General features: G+C 39.0%; 1 protein-coding gene across 1 annotated transcript in view; it reads right to left on the bottom strand.

Annotated features, from left to right (window-relative positions):
* Positions 1-20,001, bottom strand: part of NCOA3 (nuclear receptor coactivator 3) — an 83,705-nt gene extending 63,704 nt beyond the window's left edge. The window contains exons 1-2 of the mRNA XM_061441579.1: positions 19,843-20,001; positions 2,273-2,312 (exon numbers count right to left, since the gene is read on the bottom strand). The gene's annotated coding sequence lies outside the window, so the exon portion shown is untranslated. The remainder of the gene's footprint in view (positions 1-2,272; positions 2,313-19,842) is intronic.
* Positions 20,002-20,203: the final 202 nt, after the last annotated feature.

Below are 20,203 nucleotides of genomic sequence, written 5' to 3'. Positions count from 1 at the left end.
TAAAAAGACATTTTGCAACTGATCTCACACCAAGCTCCCCAATGTTCCTGCATCAGGCAAAAAATCAGTTTTGCTCATGAAAACAAATACAACTGGCACTTCTCAAACACTAATGTTTATCTGCAGAACTCTCCAAAATGACACCACCATCATTAACACAGAAAAGCCAAGTAATTTTAGGCAGATTTGCAGCCATTCTGGAAGTTAGTACAAGAGGTCAGTGACTGCCAAAACCAGAAGAAGGGATCACATCCTTCTCCTTCAAGTGCCAAAAAAAATTTGTGATTGTTTGTTTCAGATCCAGTTGCTTCCTTGTTTGTAGATAAATGGCTAAGTAGTTGTGTGGTTTCACAACATTAGGAAGCAGTTTCATGTATTTTTATATAGTGCACTGGAGGAAACACCAGGATAGAGCTGTTCATTTTTATTATTATTATTTTTTCTTACATGCACTGGATCTTCAGTTCCTATACAAGCAGACAGTCTGAATTCTATTCTACATTCAATAAAACCCTAAGCTGGGGAACTACTGTTTGAGCATTTGTTTGCCAATGAGACATTAAGGATGCATCCCCCACAATTTAAAAATACTCCTCTTCTCTCCTACCACACTTCCATGTCATCCAGCAGTTTAATTCAAGGTTCAACTTGATGCTATACTTTAAAGTTAGTCATCAGCCACACCACTGCATTGGGAGGTTTTTATGTTAGCATCTCATAAGCATATCAAACATGGCAACTGATTAGCACCAGTCATGCACTTATGTCATACAACTGGAATATATCAGCTATACAGCATGGTCAATTCAATGTGTTTTCTTGTCAGTAAATGCCACAATGTATTTGTCCAGTTAAGTGACCTTTTATTACAGTACTTCACACTTACAGAGAACACTTAAAAGGAAGGAAAGTCATGTTCAGGTACACCACAGTCAGAATCTTATATTCTTGGGCCATGATAAAATTACTAGAAAAGTTACAAATATTGTCTCCAGGCATGGCATAGCTTTTATGTTTTGTTTTCAAAGCCCAATAAGCATTGTTAGCGTATCTAGCAGTTCAATAAAAGTTCAGAAAGCTACAAAACCTTACATACACTTGAGCTTTCAGCAGTAGGAAGCTTACTTGGTTATATTCCCATATAGATGAAGCCTATAAATAACAGTGTACATACAATAACAGGATAAACACAACATACCATGGAGGGAACACAAGAGCATACAACACTTAAGTCTGATGTCATTAATTCTGTCTTATAGAATAAAAATACTGTCATCTAGGTTTCTTCCATTGCAAGTAGATTTATGACAGACAATATACTTAGTGTCTCCATCCAGTCATGAGCAAAAGTCATTTATCCCTTCTTTCCACCACCTATTATTTACTTCTGTGTCTCATCTGCAGACCATTGCTTAGGAACTCTTAACATTTTAATGAGCACAGCTATCTGAGACAAACAGATTCTTTTCTGGGCTTTGAAGAGATCATTCTCCAAAGGTTTTTCTTCCACTGTCTCATTTTCTTCATTTTGCTTTAGCCTGACCTTATAATAAAAGAGGTTGATCTTGTCACAAGAGATTATTCTGAAAGAGCTGCTTCCTTTTTTGAGATCAAAATTCCACTGAACAGAACATCCAGACAAGTCACCAGTTTCACTACTCTCCAGCAAGAAGTATGGAGATTGATACACTAATTTGTTTGGGTATTGAAGGCTAAATAGTCACCCCAGAAGGTATGACAAAAAAAAAAAAAAACAACCTAACAAACGCCAGTGAATAGCATCATATCCACTCTGGGCCCAAATCAGTTTTTGTTAAGAAATCCCATTTCATCACCATTGTTTCAAAAGAACTGTTCTGAGCAAAGGATCCATATCACCAGTTACCTCAGAAAGAAGAAATCCATAGTATCAGTGATACAGAGAATTAAAAACTAAAGGCAGATGTACACGCACAAGGATGCTACCACTGCATCCCACAACTTTTAAGAGCAACATCCTTTACTGGCACAAGAATCCCCCAAAAGCTTATTTGCACTATATCCAGTCATATGTACTGAGGGCCAGGTCATACCATGCATTTCCTCAAGTTTAAGGGAGGTGGAGGAGAGCAAACTATATACAATATTAATACAGAACATAAAATACCTCTATATTTCTAAGGAGACTGAAATTTTCTCCCTTTTCCTAACCCTTTAAATATCAATTTTTTCTCTGGATCAATTCTTATAAATCAAAGCAGTCCTGGACATTTCAGTCTAACAGCAGACTTACCTAGTACAGTGTTCTCTCCAACAGAAGCCAGTAGGAATCCCTAGAAAAAAAAAAGGTAAGGATGAGTGTGTTTCACCATAGTCTCAAACTTCACATTCCTGGTTCAAAAGGACTGAGTTTCCAAGCAGCTAGATTTCTCTGCAATATACATTTCTTTTTGAACCCCTGAAAATTCATACAGCTAAAATATTCTGTGCCAGTCAGTTCTGTGGTTCAGCTCTACACTATGCAAAAGTATCAGGTTTTTATTTTTAACTGCCATCTGATAATAAGGAGGAGGAAGAGAATAAATGAAATAACTGAAGAGGAAAACACTTTCTTCCTGTTGATTTTCCATGACACTTGTGGTTATTTTGTATAGATCCGCCTTGCTCTCTCAAGCCAAATTTAAAAAAAAAAAAAAAGGCAGATAAGTGCTGGCTTTGATCTTAAAAAACAATACAGAGAAAGATAAAGTCCACTGTACTTTTTTGATACTGCATAAACCACAAGTACTTACATTCAAGAGGAAGGCATAACTGTATAATGCCACAGAATTCTCTATTCTTTACTGATAACTCATACCACACTTCTTCAATACTACCTTGCACTGGTTTGTCATTTTAACAGAACAATTAGTTCAGAAGGGTTTATTGCTTACTTTCTTTTTTTTGAGTGGAAGAAAATTAGGAAAAAAACCCCAAAACTATATGTTGTAGCAAGCCTGCTTTTCCCTTCATTACATCAGCAGGCATAAAGACACGAGCATCTCTCTAATAAGAAATCTCCTGAACCAAGCGATGGGATACACAGTCACTCACCCAGAAGAGAAAGCTCCCTTAAATCACCATTGTTTCTTCTTCAGTGACCACTCAGTGACTGTAATTATTACCTGTACTTACCAAATCTGCATTCTAAGAGGACAAGAATAAAAGAGCAGAGGTAAGCTAGCCACTATTAGGACCTCCTCCCAGAACAGGAAAAATCAGAGAGGTTTTCTTCTAGAGTTTACCAAATCTTCAGGCAAGAAGCTTTACAGAATTATTTTAGTCAAGATCAGTTTTATGTCTACAAATTAAGTAACAAACTTATCAGTTAAGTAAAAAAATTAATTTACAGTAAGCAGAAAAAAAACAAAGACCTATGTAAAACCAGGCTCAAAGAGCACTGGAAACTTCTGTGAGGCTCTAATAACAAACTGCATATAGAAAAATATCTGATCTGCCACATTGGCTGCATCCAAATCCCAAGTAAATGAAATGAGTTTGTTTTATGCTCTGACAATAAACGCATTTCAGTCGTCTTATGTCTTCAGCAATATATTTTGCCTTTAGAAAAACAGTCCTATTAAGACTTACAAATCCCATTTCCAATCTTGAACTTTGCATCAAATTTGTAAAAAGACATTTAGATAAGATATGCACAATGTAAACAAAGCAAGGACAGCAACCTGATTTCACAATACACAGTTTATTTCAATACTTTTAATCAGTGAGAAACTAAGTGAACAATACACAATTCACAATACAATCTTTGTAAAAGCTGGAAAAGATATTAAGGTTCATGTTAAGTTCAATGTACTCTATTTTTAACTTTAGTCAAGTCCCTTCTCATTAGCAGTAACTTAATATTGGAGAAACGATTGGAGCAGCTAGGAAGTTAGATGTAGAAATTTATGTTTTTAAATATAAATTTTAGCACAACAAACAGTTACTTAGGCCTGGACACCTAATATAATCCTCCATTGTCAGAATATGCCAAATCAAGGCTTACAAATAGAATGTAGCAATTGATGCTTGTTATTTTTATTTTATGATAAATGTGTGCTTCATATGTTTAATTCCAAAATTAAAAAGCAAAAAGCACACCAAAAAAAAATAAACCCAAAAAACCAAATCCACAAAACCAAACACACACAAGAAAAAGCACCCCAAAACCCCACACAGCAAACCAAACAAGTTCTGGAACCCATTTTGCTCCAATTCACACACTAGAGTAGTCTTCACATCCATATAGTTTGACACTAATGGAAGAATTCCTTAACCTACCCTTTAAATAGTGAAATTCAGAACACTGCTGTAAGACCTGCTGAAGATACTTTTGAAAGCATTTCACAAGACCAAATCAAACCTGAATCTCCTGACTGACTTACTGGGAAAAAGCTGAGAGTTTACATAATAGTGAACTGAAAGACAATGCCTTTGAAAACAAGCCCAAGACTTCTGCATTTCAAGGATGCTAACAAAGAGGGAAGAGGCATGACCATCTGCTTCTCTTTAAGAGATAACAAACTGGTTTTGAGCGCTCCTGTATGTGTGAGCACCTGTGTCACATGACAGATAACCTTGTTTGGAGGCCAGAACTCTTTCAAGAAGTCTAGGGCATTAAGAACTACCTGTTTTTCCAAGAGACAGAGTTAGCAGTAGCAGAGACCATGGTACTTTCATATGCATATGATATGACACTGAAATCTTTCAGACAAATGCTAGCTAAACAGTGAATTAGCAGCCATCTCCATGTTATTTTACTCCATGGAAGCAGTAACTTACTTTCTCCAAGAGGATTAAACTAACTTCTGCCAATTCTGACATCAGTAACTTCTCTGCTATGTCATGGTAAATTGTAGCTAATACAGAACTTAATATTTCCAAGATGACAGTAATATCTTTGGAGCTAGAGCAATAGAGGAATGTTGTGGTGAACTCTGCCTGGAGACAGTTTAGTCACATCTGGATACATGGCACCAAAACCAAGATAAACAAATTATCCCGAATGGAAAACAACCAAAGGATCTAATTCTAGAAGCTGTATTTTCTGCTTATCTAAAAGTTATTAAAGCACTTAAGTATTCTTTGTTTTATCTGACTCTTGATCTGTGCTTTGTCCTTCTGTTTCTCTAGCTTTTAGACAGAGATAGGATCTAGGACTGCAAGCCTTGAGTGCATGGAGTGAAACAGATTCAAGATAACTCCACATTCTAGCACACTTTGTCAAGAAATTCTTGCACTTAGAATGAGGAAAGAACTGCTAAGATATGTGCCAAGGAAAAAAAAAAAAAACCTCTAAGTCGATTACCAATGCACGTAAAGAACTTTACACCTTAGGCTTGCTCTAGACTTGCTTCCAAAAAAGTGCCAGTGGTACTTTTTGTTTGGGGTTTTGTTTTTGTTTTTAACCTAGCCCTTTTGGTCAAGTCTACTAGGTGTATGCTCTCATAAAAGAGTTAAGAAAAGTTTTAATATTAAAGCACTTCATCTGCTCTGCAAAACATGTTTACAATATTGTTTTATGTAAAAAATTTCACTGCAAGTTCCTCCAACTATGAAATACCAGCTCTCAACTGACGGATGGTGGCCAATCTTGTACAAAAAACTTAGGCAACTGCTTCATGCCTCCTTAGGCTCTTGAACAGAACACTGAAATGCATGAGGACTACCCCATGCACAGCATACAAAGTCAGAGCAGTTTCCAAAATCCCCACTTTGGAGGCAAGGCCTTTAATTTAGCATGAAATGCTAAAAATGCTACCTTAATATACCAGGCAAGCTAGAACATGCCACTTTTCAGCTGTATTCTTTTGTGGTGTTTTGTGGGTGGGGCTTTGTTTTGGTTTTACACTCACCAATAGCCCTAGCTGTATCTTTGTTTCAACTGATACAGCTAAGTCTCTCCAGGGCTGTTACTAATCTTTTTCCACTGTTGATGCTATGGAGCATATGTAACTCTAGAAGACAAACATTCTATTTCATGCAGTTATTTCTGTTGGCAGGGTGGGATTTTTTTGTCGTTTTTTAACAATAACAATATATTAAGACCTGAAGTGCCTTGCTAACTTTCTCTGGGGTGGATGAAAAGCCTGGAAGATTCGCAAGTTTTTTTATTATTCCAGAAAAAGCAAGTCTAGACTGGTTTGGAATTACTAAATAGCAAGGATCCATAATAGAAGAAACTTTCAGACAAGTGAGTATGACTATAGGAAAGTACCTAACCTTTTGTTCAAAATATTACATAAGAAAGTTGAAACAACCTTACTACTGCAAAGAAAAATGCTTCTGAAGTGGCTGAGGCCATTAGTGTAGCTAAGCTTGGGTCTATTTTGGTGATAGCCAGTAAATATACTTGGAATAAAATACCACCCTTGTCTAGGATCTTAACTCACCTGGTTTTGTTAGAAGCTATCAACCAGCTGCATCCTCAAGCAATCTCTAACAGCTGTGGAAGATGAGACTGTTTCTCTCATGAGCTCTTGGACAGCTCTTAAATAGGAACAGGACACTGTAAAACACCATGAGAAGCTCAGGTGTAAGGCTGACCCACAAATCTAGCCTGCTCACTTTTGGAAAACCCTCTTGAGTGCACATAAAGTGAAAAACAAACCTGATTTTTCTCTTAAACAGATAATTATATCTGGTCCACAATGGTTTCTTTTAATACAATTTGCATGAATAAGCCTTAGGTAGCTTTGAAGTTACCTTTTACCAGCAGTGTAGACAAGGTGTTGCAGTCAGCAAGAATTTAGTTTACAATCTGGATAAACGTCTCCTGAAGGTCAGGACAGCACACAGCCCAGTGCAAAGCCCTGCCGTGGTAGCACAGGTAGGGGATTGCACAGACAGCTCTGGGGAGATATGCCTGTACCAAGCAAGTCCCTGTAGTAGTCGGTGATGGAAATACCAGCCCTGCGGGGCTCAAACTCTCATACCACCCCACCTGCAATTTGTTTGTGGCCTGTGTAAGACTGGTTATTTTGCAAACAAAACGCTTGTATATGCCACTACTTCGTATCATGTGGAATTACCCCAGAGACCTCTGTTCTGGGTCACTGGTGAAAATTATTCTTTTGTTCTGGCTTCACACTATAGCAATGGATACACTAGCATTTACTGTAATGCTACAATGTGTGGTAAAATTTGAACAGACTGCTTACTTTGAAGAAAATGATACAGACACTTAACAGGACTGCCTTAAAAACCAACCTTAATAACACAGAGATTTTCCTTAACTCCCTCTTACCAACTATTTGAATGCACAACTCTTTTCCATCCTCTTACTAGGGTTTAGGCTTGTTTTACTGAAGGGGAAATAGACTGGATTACTAACCCAATATCCTTAGCTATTCTATTTTCCTTCCCTCCTTAAGTATGTGTATACCTTGTTATTCTAGAAATAGAAGTCTCAGCTCACCTACCATTTCTGTGCAGTGCTAGATATACTCCAAAGATGGAGCTCCTTGGCTTCTGTGGACAACTACCATTGAACCTACTTGGTTCAATCCCAATTTTCACAGACGAGACTTCAGTCTTGGTAATGTTTACTTCAAAACAGACATCTCCAAATCAAGTTCTAGAGAGTGGCATCAAACCTAGATCATGCCATGGGAAGTCTGGCCCACAGCTCCAGAGATGTTAACAGAAATTATTCTCTGTAAATATTTCTTAGTATTAGATATAAAATCACACACTTGGAAAATACCAACATTCCCCAAACCTACAAACTAATCAGAAGTTAAAAACAGGTGTGTGGGGGAGACAAGCTCATACATGTTTTTGAGAAGAAGCTACAAGAACTGTCTGTTCAGCCTAAAAAGCAAGAGAAAGGATTAAATTGCTGCCTGAATACATTAAGTTCTTAAAACAAGAGCTTACAGCTTTTTGAAAGAGGTTTGAAATGTAGTCAGCCGTAATATCAACTGCTGAATCTAATGGCTGCTTCTGTTGCTCTCATACTACCATTTTAGTCCAAGAAATGATGCAAGAAGAAGAAAAGTTTAAATCCAAAAAGGAAAAAAAAAACCCAAACAAATAAAGAGCCACATAAAACCATGGTAGCCTTTTACTAGTCAGGTAACTATCCAAACCAAGGAAACAGCACTTTGTCATTCTAACCAGGTTTTACTCTAGTGGATTCAATTTTATGCATGCAGAAAATCTCTTGTAACCTCAGACGTAAGATCAACTTCATGATCAACCCCTTCTCTAGCCTTCTCTCTGAATCACTGTGTGTTAGACTGAAAATGCTAGCAAGTGTATCAGACATTCTCTAACTATGTCCACAAGGATTTAGATGTAAGAATGCACCTGGATGTCTCATAAAAGAAACACTTAAGTATAAATCCGAATTCTCAACATAAGTTGAGAAGCATCGTGCTTGAATTTTCACCAGTGCAGACAGTCATTTTTGCACCATAAGCTTCAGGCTTGGGCATCAATTCTGATTTAAGTTCTTCAGCTTGTAGAGGTTCTATTTTTTGTTTTGCTTTCCTTTTAAATAAGAAAATTTGCACATCATTGATACTAGAATACTTACGATTTGCATTTCAAGTAAAATACACCCCTCCAGGATTCTAAGAGTCTTCAAGTATCTGATGAATAAATACATAGAGTAATTAAAGAGAATCCTTTCCTTCAACCCCAAAATAAAATACTGTTTTGCATCCCTATTGTTGCTTTCTCAAAGCAGAATGATCATTTCCTGAATTGTTTGGTGTAGATATTTTGCTTAAGCAGCAAGCACTCCAGGCTACAACTGATGAGTGACCTTGAGACAGCTCTTAGAAGGCAGTTGCCATAGTAACACCACCACAAATGTGGTACATCCTCAGCTGACACCACCAATCTGGTGCAACAGATCCATAATAAGTACATCTACCCTGTATTAGCATCTCGATATTTAAGGAGGAAGTTACTAGATTATTCTAAAATAAAATAAATTTAAAAAAGAATTTCCAAACCCTCTTGTGCTGTGGCAGACACCGGTTACGCTGTATAAATACAAGTGAGGAAGGCTACACAAGTCCACACAGTACAAGAGCTAAATAAAGTATGCTAAAATAACGCTCTACTGAAAGTTAAAGCTACTGAGTGAGTTAATCCAGAGAGGAGACCTTGGTCCAGGAATGAAGAAAAACCTTGCAAAAGCACATAACTAAGAAAGAAAGTTTGTCTTTTCTCAGGTTCTCTAATACAAATAAACTTTGTGGAGCCATGCTGTGTCAAACCTACAGCCAAATGCAAGCACAATGGATTATTTTTTCATGACAGAATATTATAAGTCTCACCTGTGCAACCTCATCACCCTCAATAAACTTTCAAACCAACTTGGCACTAAGGAATAGTGTTGCCCCAAAACTTTTTCTCTACATAGCATGCTACTGGGTCTTGTGAACTCTGAAAGAGGAATGGAAATGTGAATCATTACAGAACTGTCAAAAAGGAAACATCTAGATAGAAAGAGTTGTAGTTAACAGAAACGTTCAGTAGAACCACTTCAATTCAAAGGATTAATGAACAGATTAAGACAGTTCATTGTAACAACTACCAGTCAGACATTAAAGCTTGCTTTAAAACTAAACTGCAGTTTGAAGACCCATCTTTTTCTTAAACTCAAACCAGCAGAAAAAGCCAATCACATCAGTTTCATAGTTTGTTGATGCTCAAAAGATTCTATTATAGGTAAAACATTTGTGCACTGTAATTAGAAACAAGTTACTACTGCTCCACCTCTGATGAAGTCAGCTAACTTCATGGGTTTGCCCCTCTCATAAGAGAAAGCATTTATTGAAATTCCATAGGAATGGAATCTCTGTCAGCTAAGAGTTAATTCTTAGAATTAGAAGGGAAGGGAAGTTAGGGAAGGGAAGTTAGGCTTTTGGACACTCCAATCTTAAGAATCTGGTCCACAGTTAATTTAGTCAGTCAAGTACCTGCCCTGAAACCTGGGCAAGGAGCTCCTGCATCCATAACTGTAACCTAAAGGTATACAGAAAACAGGAAAGTAGCTCAGACAATACTAAGCAGACATTGAACAGGGCCCTAAATCCAAAAAACCACTAAAAAATTATTTTTGGCAACTGTGCATTACAGTGCAATTAGCAATCAAGAATTCAGCTGTGCTGCTTTTGAAGGTCTGGAAACACTGCCACCTTGACTGAAAAAGGCATTATTTGAGATTGATGATTCTGTCCATTACTGATATGTGCAACTCTTCCCACTTCCACCACTTGTATGAGGCTGCAGGTAAGATGGCAATATTCTAAACTGACCTGTGTCCTATCAGTTTGTGTACAGGCACTGACAGGTTCCTTTAGAACAAGTATTCATATAAACATTAAATACGTTTCTATTTAGCAATAGCTTCCTACAGTAAGCATACTTTTATCAGAGTACAATAATTTGTCTTCAGCTCTGCACATAGTTGTTTATTTTGGCCTAGCTGTACAGGTGCTTAGTTTCTCCTACACCCAGTACCAGCCGAGTCTCTCCTTTATAACACATTTGTTTCAGGAACAGTTACAGGAACTCCATCCAGTTTACATTTGAGTACAACTGTGTCTGTTCTAGTCACACCTCACCAGGCCCTTGCACTAGTACTGGTGTTTGTGCAACTAGGGGTAAGCTGGCAGCCAGTAGCTGTTTGGTGGGTTTGTTTGGGTTTGGGGTTCATTTTTGTTGTTGTTGATGGGCAGGAGGGAATGGACAATTCTGAGTTAAACCTCTGCTGACTGCAAAAGCCTCAGTCCCAAAGCAAGGAGAGGTAACAGAAAGACAGCACAACAAGCCTGACTTGGCTTGAGAGCAATGGAAGTATACCACACCACCTTGGAAAGACAGCAGTCCACAGGGATATGTTTGAAGGGTTCTGAGGTTATATTTTCAATTAATACTGGAAAGAAGTTAGTTTGTTGGGATGTTGCTTGCTTTTTGCACAATATGCAGCCTCGGCTGCAACTCCAGCATTTAAGCAAAAAATACCCCACCAAACAAAAACACCAAACCGAAACTAAACCCATTATAAAGGGTTTTTTAGGCCCTAACCTAAAAGAACATTAGTCAACAATAAATATCGGTACTGACAGAAAGACAAGGCACATTCAACATAAGGAGTGCTTTGGATCTTGGAGAAAGGTCAGGGAGCCTTTTGGTAAACAAGAACAACTTAAACAGAAAAGAGCTTCAAGGTAGACAAATGAGGTTGAACCTGTAGATCCTTTCACTTTGATTTTCAACAATGTATCTGAAGGTACAATCCTTTTATAGATCACCATTAAATGTTTTAAAGTTAACTTTTACAAAGGACTATTAGAACATGTTTCCTAATGTCTTCCTTTAGTACAAAAATACAACAATTAACATTTCTAGTTTAACAACATACAGCACTTACTGGAGATGTTAGCCTAGAATCACTATTGGTGGCAGCAAAAGATGGATTGTCACCTGATAGTGTAGCAGTGACCATGTACTAACAGCTACAGTTAACATAAACAGTAAAACAAGAAACTGAAGGCAAGATTAATACAACCAATAGCTGAAATACAGCATGGGAGTGGTTTATGCAAATTCTTACAAGTGTGAACTGTTTTCCTTGACAATTCATTTGCAGGGAGCATTTGCTTACCAAGTAGCTTGAAGTTTCAGTCAAAATGAGGCTTCTAACTGGAATTCCAGTAATATAAGCATGCCTGCATGTTATTAAAAGGAATAGTGGAAAATTTCACAGGCTGACATCCAGAACGTCTGCGGTTCCTTTTCATATTTCTCTCTTCTTGCAAAGCAGTTACTAGACCAGAACTTCAATTTTTTTAATTTTTTTTTTCCCCTCAATTGTAAAGCCTGGAAATTTCCACTGCTTTAAAAATTTTTAAAAAGATTTCTCAAATGTACAGCTAAAGCCACCTTAACACTCCTGCCGGGATGGAATCTTTAGTTTAAGCAAAAGTTTCATCAATACGAAGTAGTGCTAAAATGAGGGGAAGGAAAAAAAACCTGTAACCAGACACCAAAAGCATTGCTTGACCAATCTGAAATATTATCCCACTACATATTAATCTCTGGGTAAAGGTCATTTGAGGTCCACCTACAGACAGATGGGCAAAAGAAGATGAAGCAGTTCAGGATAAAGCTACCTGGTATCTGTACATTTAAACAGGAAATACAGTGGGTGACAATGCAAGCTATCTCAGCTCTATCAAGTGATGTCTCTCCTTCAATTTCCTCAAATCTCCACTCATTTTACATCTCCCTGGATTTCATTTGCAACCCCTACTACCTTCTTATGATATCTAACACAGCTAATATAAGTCTGGAAAGTTGGCCAGCACTTGTTCTCGTACCTCACACCTCTGCAAGTCTTACAACCTTTTTGCTTTCTTTTTTTCAGTTTTCTGTGCACAGAGCAGAAGAACTGTCTTCCTTTTTAGGGGGGATCAAATGGACATTGTAGGTTCAGAAAGATCCTGCTTTTGTTCCATTTTAACCAAGAGAACAATTTGCAGATGAACTACTCTTGCTTTTGTTGCCTTTAGAGCCATCTGCTACTAGAAAGTTTCTTTAAATACTGATTAAAGAGGGATTCTATCAATTAATGCCTAAAAATACTATTTCCCATTCAGAGATTTTAATGGAAAACCAGAACTTGCCAATAAGGAAACATAAGTTATTTACAAAGCAAGACCAATGCACACACCAGAGCATGGCACTGAACTAGTATGTAACCAAGTAAGGTACCTTTAAAGTGTCTTGAATCCATTTGTTCTTTCAGATTTTCTCATTTAAAAGGCTGCTACAAAATTATGCTCAAATGAGAAGTCTAAACCAAATATTTTTATACTTCCTTCTTAAGTCGTTAAGACATAAGGATTCTCTCTTACAGTACTTGATAACTGTGAGCCAAGCAAGTGTTTTTTTATAAGTACTGGTTAAAAGGATTAAAAATCCATGCACATCTAACAGCATTACCCCAAGTGTGGTCCTATATGCTGTGGTCTGTCCACTGAGCCAGAAATCTCCACCCTGAACATCAAGAAGACTTCCACAGAAGATAAAAACAAGGAACACTGCAACAAAAGGCACTGCTGTGCGTGCCTTAGCTCACTGCAGCAGCAAAGATGGAAAGAGTACAAAAGGAAGTGCAATACAAGCCATAACTCCCTAATTCTGTCTAACCTCTTTAGCCCAGCCTTTATGGGAGGGAGTCATTATACGGGAAGAGCTCTGAAAAGTCTGTCCAAGTCAATAGCAAAAAAGTTGCAAATTTCTGTTTTAAATTTGTTTTGTTTAAATGTTTGTTTAAATCTCCTTAACATGCACAAGCTGCCAAGAATGGATAACCATTTTAAAGTGTGAATAAGAGGAAGAAATTGCTTTTGAACCTTTACTACTTCTTCAATAAGCTTTCAAGAAACAACATAGTGCTTCCACATACTAACTGTGTGCTCACATAGCACACCCTCAACAGCTGTCCAAAAAGTTTTGGGAAAAGTTAGTTCAAGTTGACTACTTTAGCTGCTACTCACATACACACATATCGTAGCAAGAAAGCAGAGTACAGGAGTTTCCCTTTTTCTCACCAGCCTCCATAGTAGGTAATGAAAACACAACTTGAGTACTGAACAAACCCAGAAAGGTTACGGTGATAAAACACACTTTAGGATGATCAGTGAGGCATTAGGTTTTACTTCTCAAACTGGTGCAAAAAGAACACAAAACTGTTCTCTTGATTGGCATAGAGAACATGTGTTTCAACTTGGAAGGTAAATCACTTCTGCCTTCTGCTTAACCCTTCCACTGTTAACAAATACCACCCAACCCATTCCCTGCTCCATTCCCTGTTCTATCACTTTGGAATGTTTCAGTGAGGCAGGGCATTCTGTTAGTAGAAATATGATAATCCTACAGAAAATGTGTGTAGAGCAACAAAACCAAACTGTTATATTCTTAGGTGTGCAGTTTAACAAGTTCTAACTGCATTTTATTAGAGACTTCCCGAAAGACTATTTTCTTCCAATTCATGCTAACTACGAAAGCATTTGAAAGACATTTATGATATCCAGGATCATTCATGTAAGAGTTAACCAAAAGCTGTTTGATGTACTTTGAGCAAGCAGGTTAAGCAATTTCGTAACCAAACTTTTAATGCTGAATCAGCACTAGAAGTTGGATTTAACTTCACCCCATTTACCTATATGTAAATGACTCAGCTCACCGATGGAAGGTAGCCACAAAACATTAAACCCATGAAGGTTTTGCAAGGTTCTTATTAGACCTACAGCAATAATTTAAGTGTTAACAAAGAATAATAAGAAGTCTAAAAAGTGAACTGTTATGCAAATCAAGAAAGCAGCCCATCTTTATACCAGAGGTTTTATCCTCAAAAGATTCTTAAAGTTACACTTCACTCATTTACTTAGAAAGTAGAGTAAATTAGCACCCTTAGAACTTACTACCCATTTGCCAATGTAAGGTAAATATAGCGGCTTAGTCTTATTATGCTTCAACAGTTCATATTTAGTGCTCTAGCCAGAGCTTAGAGCAGTAACAGACCTGCTTAAGACTTAGCAAAACAAAAATTCAGAGGCTATCAGATGAGCAAAATGAAAAAAAAATAAAAGTGCATCACTGCCGGAGGCTTCCATTGCTTAGTCACTCTTGGCATAGTGAAACACCAGAAACGCTTCAACTATTTCTCACATTTTTTTCCCCAAGATTATGCTCTTGTTCTTTTAAGCCTTTAATAGGAAGACATGTCTCCAAAGCAGTGCATAAGAGAGCTACAATGGTAGCTTTGCAGTGGCTGGTGCTAATGAGCCAGTTTTATGCTGCGTTTGTGGAACAAGCAGATATATTTACCTACTCACCCTGTGCAGTTCCAAAAAGCATGCAATAAGAAACAGTCTGCTTGATTTTACTATGTAGCCCATTACTAACAGATTTCAATACTGCACCATCTGGTAGACTGGGAACATGATCAGCAAGTTATAGATTTAAAAATATATGTATATACACACACTAATTCTTAAGTTTGTCACAACAGTTATGAAAGTTCAAGTTTCTAGAAAAACAAGAGTTTAAAACCTCCATACTGGTTTCAAGAGAATCAAGAATTGCGTGTGCGTGTTTTAAACCTCCACAACTCTTCCTCAGATGTCTCATGGCTTTATAGTGTGAAAGCCTAGAGGGGACAGCATAGTTTGTATTTTAATACACTACCTGAAACCACTGATTTACAGTTATGATACAGCCTTTCCCTTTTCACTAACCACTCTTCTGTAGGTGTTTCTAACTATAGTAAAACTTAGGTTGAAGATGACATTGGGGAGGACTTCCATTAGAAATAATTTAAGAACCACATTTGTTGAAGGAAACACAGTCCATTCTTAGTTCTTTGATATCTGTAGTGCTATTCAAAAACATGTTTGCATGCCTAACAATAAAGTACTCCAGAAAATTTCATTTTTACCAGTTGCGTTTGCCCAGACAGAGCTACTGAAGTCACAAAGACAGGGTATCTCGTTCCATTCCACCCTGCTTAAAGCTCACAAGAAAAAGCACATGTGTAGCCCTGTGCAGGTTCTAGGCAAAGCAAATCCCAGAGAGTCTTCTGCCTTTTCTTTCTGCCCTATTCCACTCAGTCCCCTTCCTACCACTGCCAAGGGAAAACAAAATAAAAAACAGGCTACAACTGAAACACCCAAGAGAAACCTACTATATTGGTAACATTTTTAGCCAGGTAACCTGTTTCAGTGTTGCCTTTGAAAAGGCAGACAACTCGTTTGCTCACTCCCATGCAGCAGAGAACAGGAGGGGGAGGAAGGCAAAATAGAAGTATCTTCATAACTCAGAAGCCACACACAGAATGTTCTGTGAAACTACACAAACAAACTTACCTTGAAAACATGCCTCTAGAAGACCTGAATATACCTGGTGGTACTAGATTATCACATCCCACAGCTCTAAGACACCTTGACATGGATCGAGTGTGGAAACAGTAAAGGGTTCTGGCTTTGTCAGAGTGTCATGGTCAGTTAAGGCTAATGCAGGTGCTAGTCATTATAGCTATAACACTTGTATTGTTTGCAGCCGCCTTCTCCCTCCTCCCCCATTTTCAGGTGCACCTGATGAATCAGGACAAAACAGCTCCGCAGTTTAGCCACATGTGTAATAACTTTGACGAAGAGTTGCTTGTCCTGAACTAACAATTACAGCATTTTCTAGAGAACTTTTATGGATGGATTGTTCCAGAAGTCTGAAAACACTGTAAAATACAGATGGCTTTAGCCTTCAAGTCCTATCAGTACCCATGTGTGTAATCTTCAAAAAACAACTTAACCTGATAGTATGAAAGCCTTTCAAATAGTATTCCCCATAGGGCAGTGATCCATAACCCAACAAAAAAGGCTGGACAAACAGTCTAACTACACTTGACCTGAACAGGCTCACATTTAACAGTGGTGGTGACAAAGTGGGGGTGGGGACAGAACCAAAATCAGAAAAAAGAAAAAAAAACAACCACAAAAAAACAAACAAAAAGCCTCTGCACACAAACAGAGCACATGAAGTCAGGGACTACCTAAAGGTAGATCAATACCTGTAGAGCTGACCTTATCACATTCACTTTCCTAGTATATTGCAAAAGCAGTCATAAACTCAGAAGTAAGCAACTTACACCATATCCTAAGCTTATCATCAGCAGTAACAAGCCTGATTTTACAGGGTATAAGCAAGATGAGCAGTAAAACCAATGGTGGCCCCCATGATCTCTTCTCCCTCTTGTTTAAATAGCATACTGTCTTAAGCAACTGCTTTTTTCTTACCTCTGTACAATGTCAGAAATAGGACTGGCTGTAGATAACATAAGAAAAATGTGTGTCCACACCTAAAAGCATAAAACCTCACCAACAATAATGCCACACACTGCACATGGAAGGCTAAAATCCCCTCATGAGACTGACATTGGAGGCAAGGTAATTTTGTTCCAGTTCAAAGAAAATCAGCTTATTGATAATTGTCAGCTAAAAATAAAACCTGCCAATTAACCTAAAAGTATTATTAAAGTAATAGGGCCCATCTTAAGTACTCATTTATATGGCATAAAAAAGGATTTTATGTACCTTCTCTTAACTAAATGCAGCATATAAAATCAGAATGGAAATAAATTCCACAGCAGATTTACATCTGTAGTAGTTAAATTCTTTCACAATTGCCTCTTCCCTAATACACTGCATTTAGAAACATCAATAGATCTAGCCAGAGAAAAAAAGCACACAGGCATGCTGCCCCAGCATTCAGGTTTAGATATTCCTCACCACTCTCATACCCCTGGCATAAAGAATACTATCCCTCTCCTCCCCCATCTCAATTTTTTAGTACACAAACAAGTCAGAAGAATATTTAAGACATTTCTAAATACTCATGATCAAAAACCGTCCATGAACATAATGCAGAATATCCTGTATCACAGAGTCATTCAAGATCACCTCTTCAAGGGAGGCTCATTTAAATGCAGGAGTTGAAGCAACCTCCAGTGTCAGACTGTAGTGTCCAATATCATTTTACATGCTACCAATGGCTTGATTTCACAGACAAATAGAACGAAGACACCCCTTCATTCTCAGGGTTCTTAAAAGAATAAAAGACTGAACACCCTTTTCTATGCAACTGTAACACAGAAATTCATCTTGAAGATTTTGACTGTGATTTCTTGTCCATTATTAATGAAAAAACCAGCTCAAGATCAAAAGATAATGTTCTATTGTAAAGGAGATTTCCTTCTCCTTCCTACTCTGCTTTTTGTCTCAACTATACATTAGCCTCAGTGATACCATGCAGAAAACTGATAAGCAGACAATGCAAACTTCCAAGTTATTAAACCCAAAGCCAGGATGAACACGGGTTTCAAATGAAGAATTAAAAGAAAAAAAAAAAAAATTAGCCAAAGCAAACCCAAATCTCACACAACTTATATGCAAAATAAAAGCAGCCTGAAAACAGCATGCTGTCATGAGGAAAGGGACTTCAGCAAGGCTGAATACTGGGTTTATTCTGCCTGCCTTCACTTCTTTTACCCCTCACTCTCCCAGTCTCTGTCTTCAGATCACAGCAACAAATCCACTGGTATTAATTAAAAATAAAGTAAATAAATAAGAAAGTAAAAGAGTTGACAAATTCTGAACAAGTCAAACAGCTCATTACAACTGCAAACAGTAATTAAATTACTGTATGCTTTCATGCAGTCTAGTTCAAGCACAAATAAAAATAATCCAGAACACACACACTAAAAAACAAAACAAAAAATACCCACAAGAAAACCCCAACCCACTGTTTTGCCTGCTTCCTCTAAACCCAAGCTCTTATGCTGGGGCTTTCACCCAGATACTATTTTGAAGCTATGCTGTATTTATAATTAGAACATACACATCTGTGTCTCATGCGTAGCGGCTCATTATAAGCCAGAAACATTTCACGAGAAAATATTTATTTTTACAATAGTGATGACAGAACCTTAAGCTTACTTTAAGTGTCTGTTTTAACTGCATAAGAGATACTGTATAGCTACACATTACTGCCTCTCACACTTCTAGATTTGCTTGTTTTCCCTTGTTATTCCAGAAAGAATCCAACATAAAATTTTCTGTTAACTTTAAGAGATTTAAAGGCAGAATCATTCTTTTTTGGTTTGTTTTGTTGGTTTTTTGTTTTTTTCCTTAACAGGTTAAAGAGGAAGGCGACACTGCCTGAACCAGAGACTGGTTTAAAACTGTGTTCACCGGATGAGCTGGCAAAGTGGGAAGCTTCTCTTTTAAAAGAAAACCTCACTGTGCTAAAGAGTAGGAGCAGAAACGACAAACAGAACCAACTTTAGAACCAAACAAAGAGGACTCTGGGAATTATGTCAACCTCAGACAGCATCCCCAACCATATTCAGCACGGTTTTACCCCAGAATCGCTATCACCTCCGGAGGTATGCGACCTCAGGGGGCGGGAGGGAGGAATAAATAAATAATTTTTTTTAAGTCTCATCTCCAGCCCTCAAAAGCGGAATTTCATTGCAGTTGCAAGGCAGAAATGGGTAAGACACATGGAAATCAACCTTTTATTTGCAGCATTCCTTATCCCTTTCGTTATTACCAGAGACAAGAGAAGTCACCTCTGAAACTTACCGAGGCTACAGGATGATCAGGAGGAAAATGCAGATAGCAGGGTGTTTGGAACCGCCTCGCTATCAGATAAACCCAGATGAATGGCAGACGGGGCCATTCTAGCCCAGGTATTTCCCGCACCCACCCGCTCTGCTCCGGGTGCGCAGGCGAGGGTCAGACGGCTCCGAACACAAATCCATAGCGACCCCAAGTCTCTCACTGCTCCGGGAGGAACCTCCACCCAAACTCACCCTACCGAGATACGCATCACACAGCGATGCGAGAAGCCTTCAGCTTAACACACCCGTCTCCCGCCGATGCCTCAGGAATCCCTTTCTAACTACACTCAGCGCTAAAGTTGCAACGGTTAGAAAGAGGTAAAGGCATTTACACACTGCTCTGGGAATCCCCTCATCCCCAGCCCTGCGAGTACTCAATACACACAACCCGTCTGCAATCCTCTCCCTCCTCCCCTCAGGGAGACACATCCATAGTGGGGAGGGGGACGAGAGGGCGAGGAGAGCCGCCCCTCAGGGCCAGCCCCAAGCTGCTCCCTTCCCCGGCAAGGGGCACACCTCCCTCCAGTATCTCAGTCCCACCCCAGCGCTGGGAGCAGGGGAACAAGAGCTACAACTCTCCTCCCTCCACTCGTTACTCCCTCCCTCCAAACCCCACTCACCTGGGAAAGGAGCCAAAGCTCAGCTACGTCTCCTTCTCCCCGTCTCCCCCGCGCTCAACCTCACGCCGCCATTTTCCTCGCTGCCTGGATTTAAATAGGAACCAGCCTGCCCGAGAGCGGCCGCCGGGCGGCGCGAAGCACTCTGGGACCTGTAGTGCGGCTCCGCGCGGGGCATCTCGGGACCTGTAGTGCCCAGCGCCACCGCTCCCACTGGTCCCCGCGGCAGCGGCGCGGCCCCGCCCGGCCCGGTGGCGGGAGCCGGCGGGGATGGGCAGGAGCGTGTCCGCCCGTACCGTTGCTGCCGCCCGCCGGTACGGTCCCCACCCGGCAAGCAAGGCAGCCGCCGGCCGTGCTTGATGCT

Source organism: Pezoporus flaviventris, unplaced genomic scaffold (assembly GCF_033815535.1).
Source record: "Pezoporus flaviventris isolate CSIRO_AGI_PZ_B2104156 unplaced genomic scaffold, CSIRO_AGI_Pfla_v1 ptg000213l, whole genome shotgun sequence".
NCBI classification, from domain to species: domain Eukaryota; kingdom Metazoa; phylum Chordata; class Aves; order Psittaciformes; family Psittacidae; genus Pezoporus; species Pezoporus flaviventris.
Note: the sequence above shows the minus strand (reverse complement) of the source record. Positions and strands in the feature narration are given on the sequence as shown.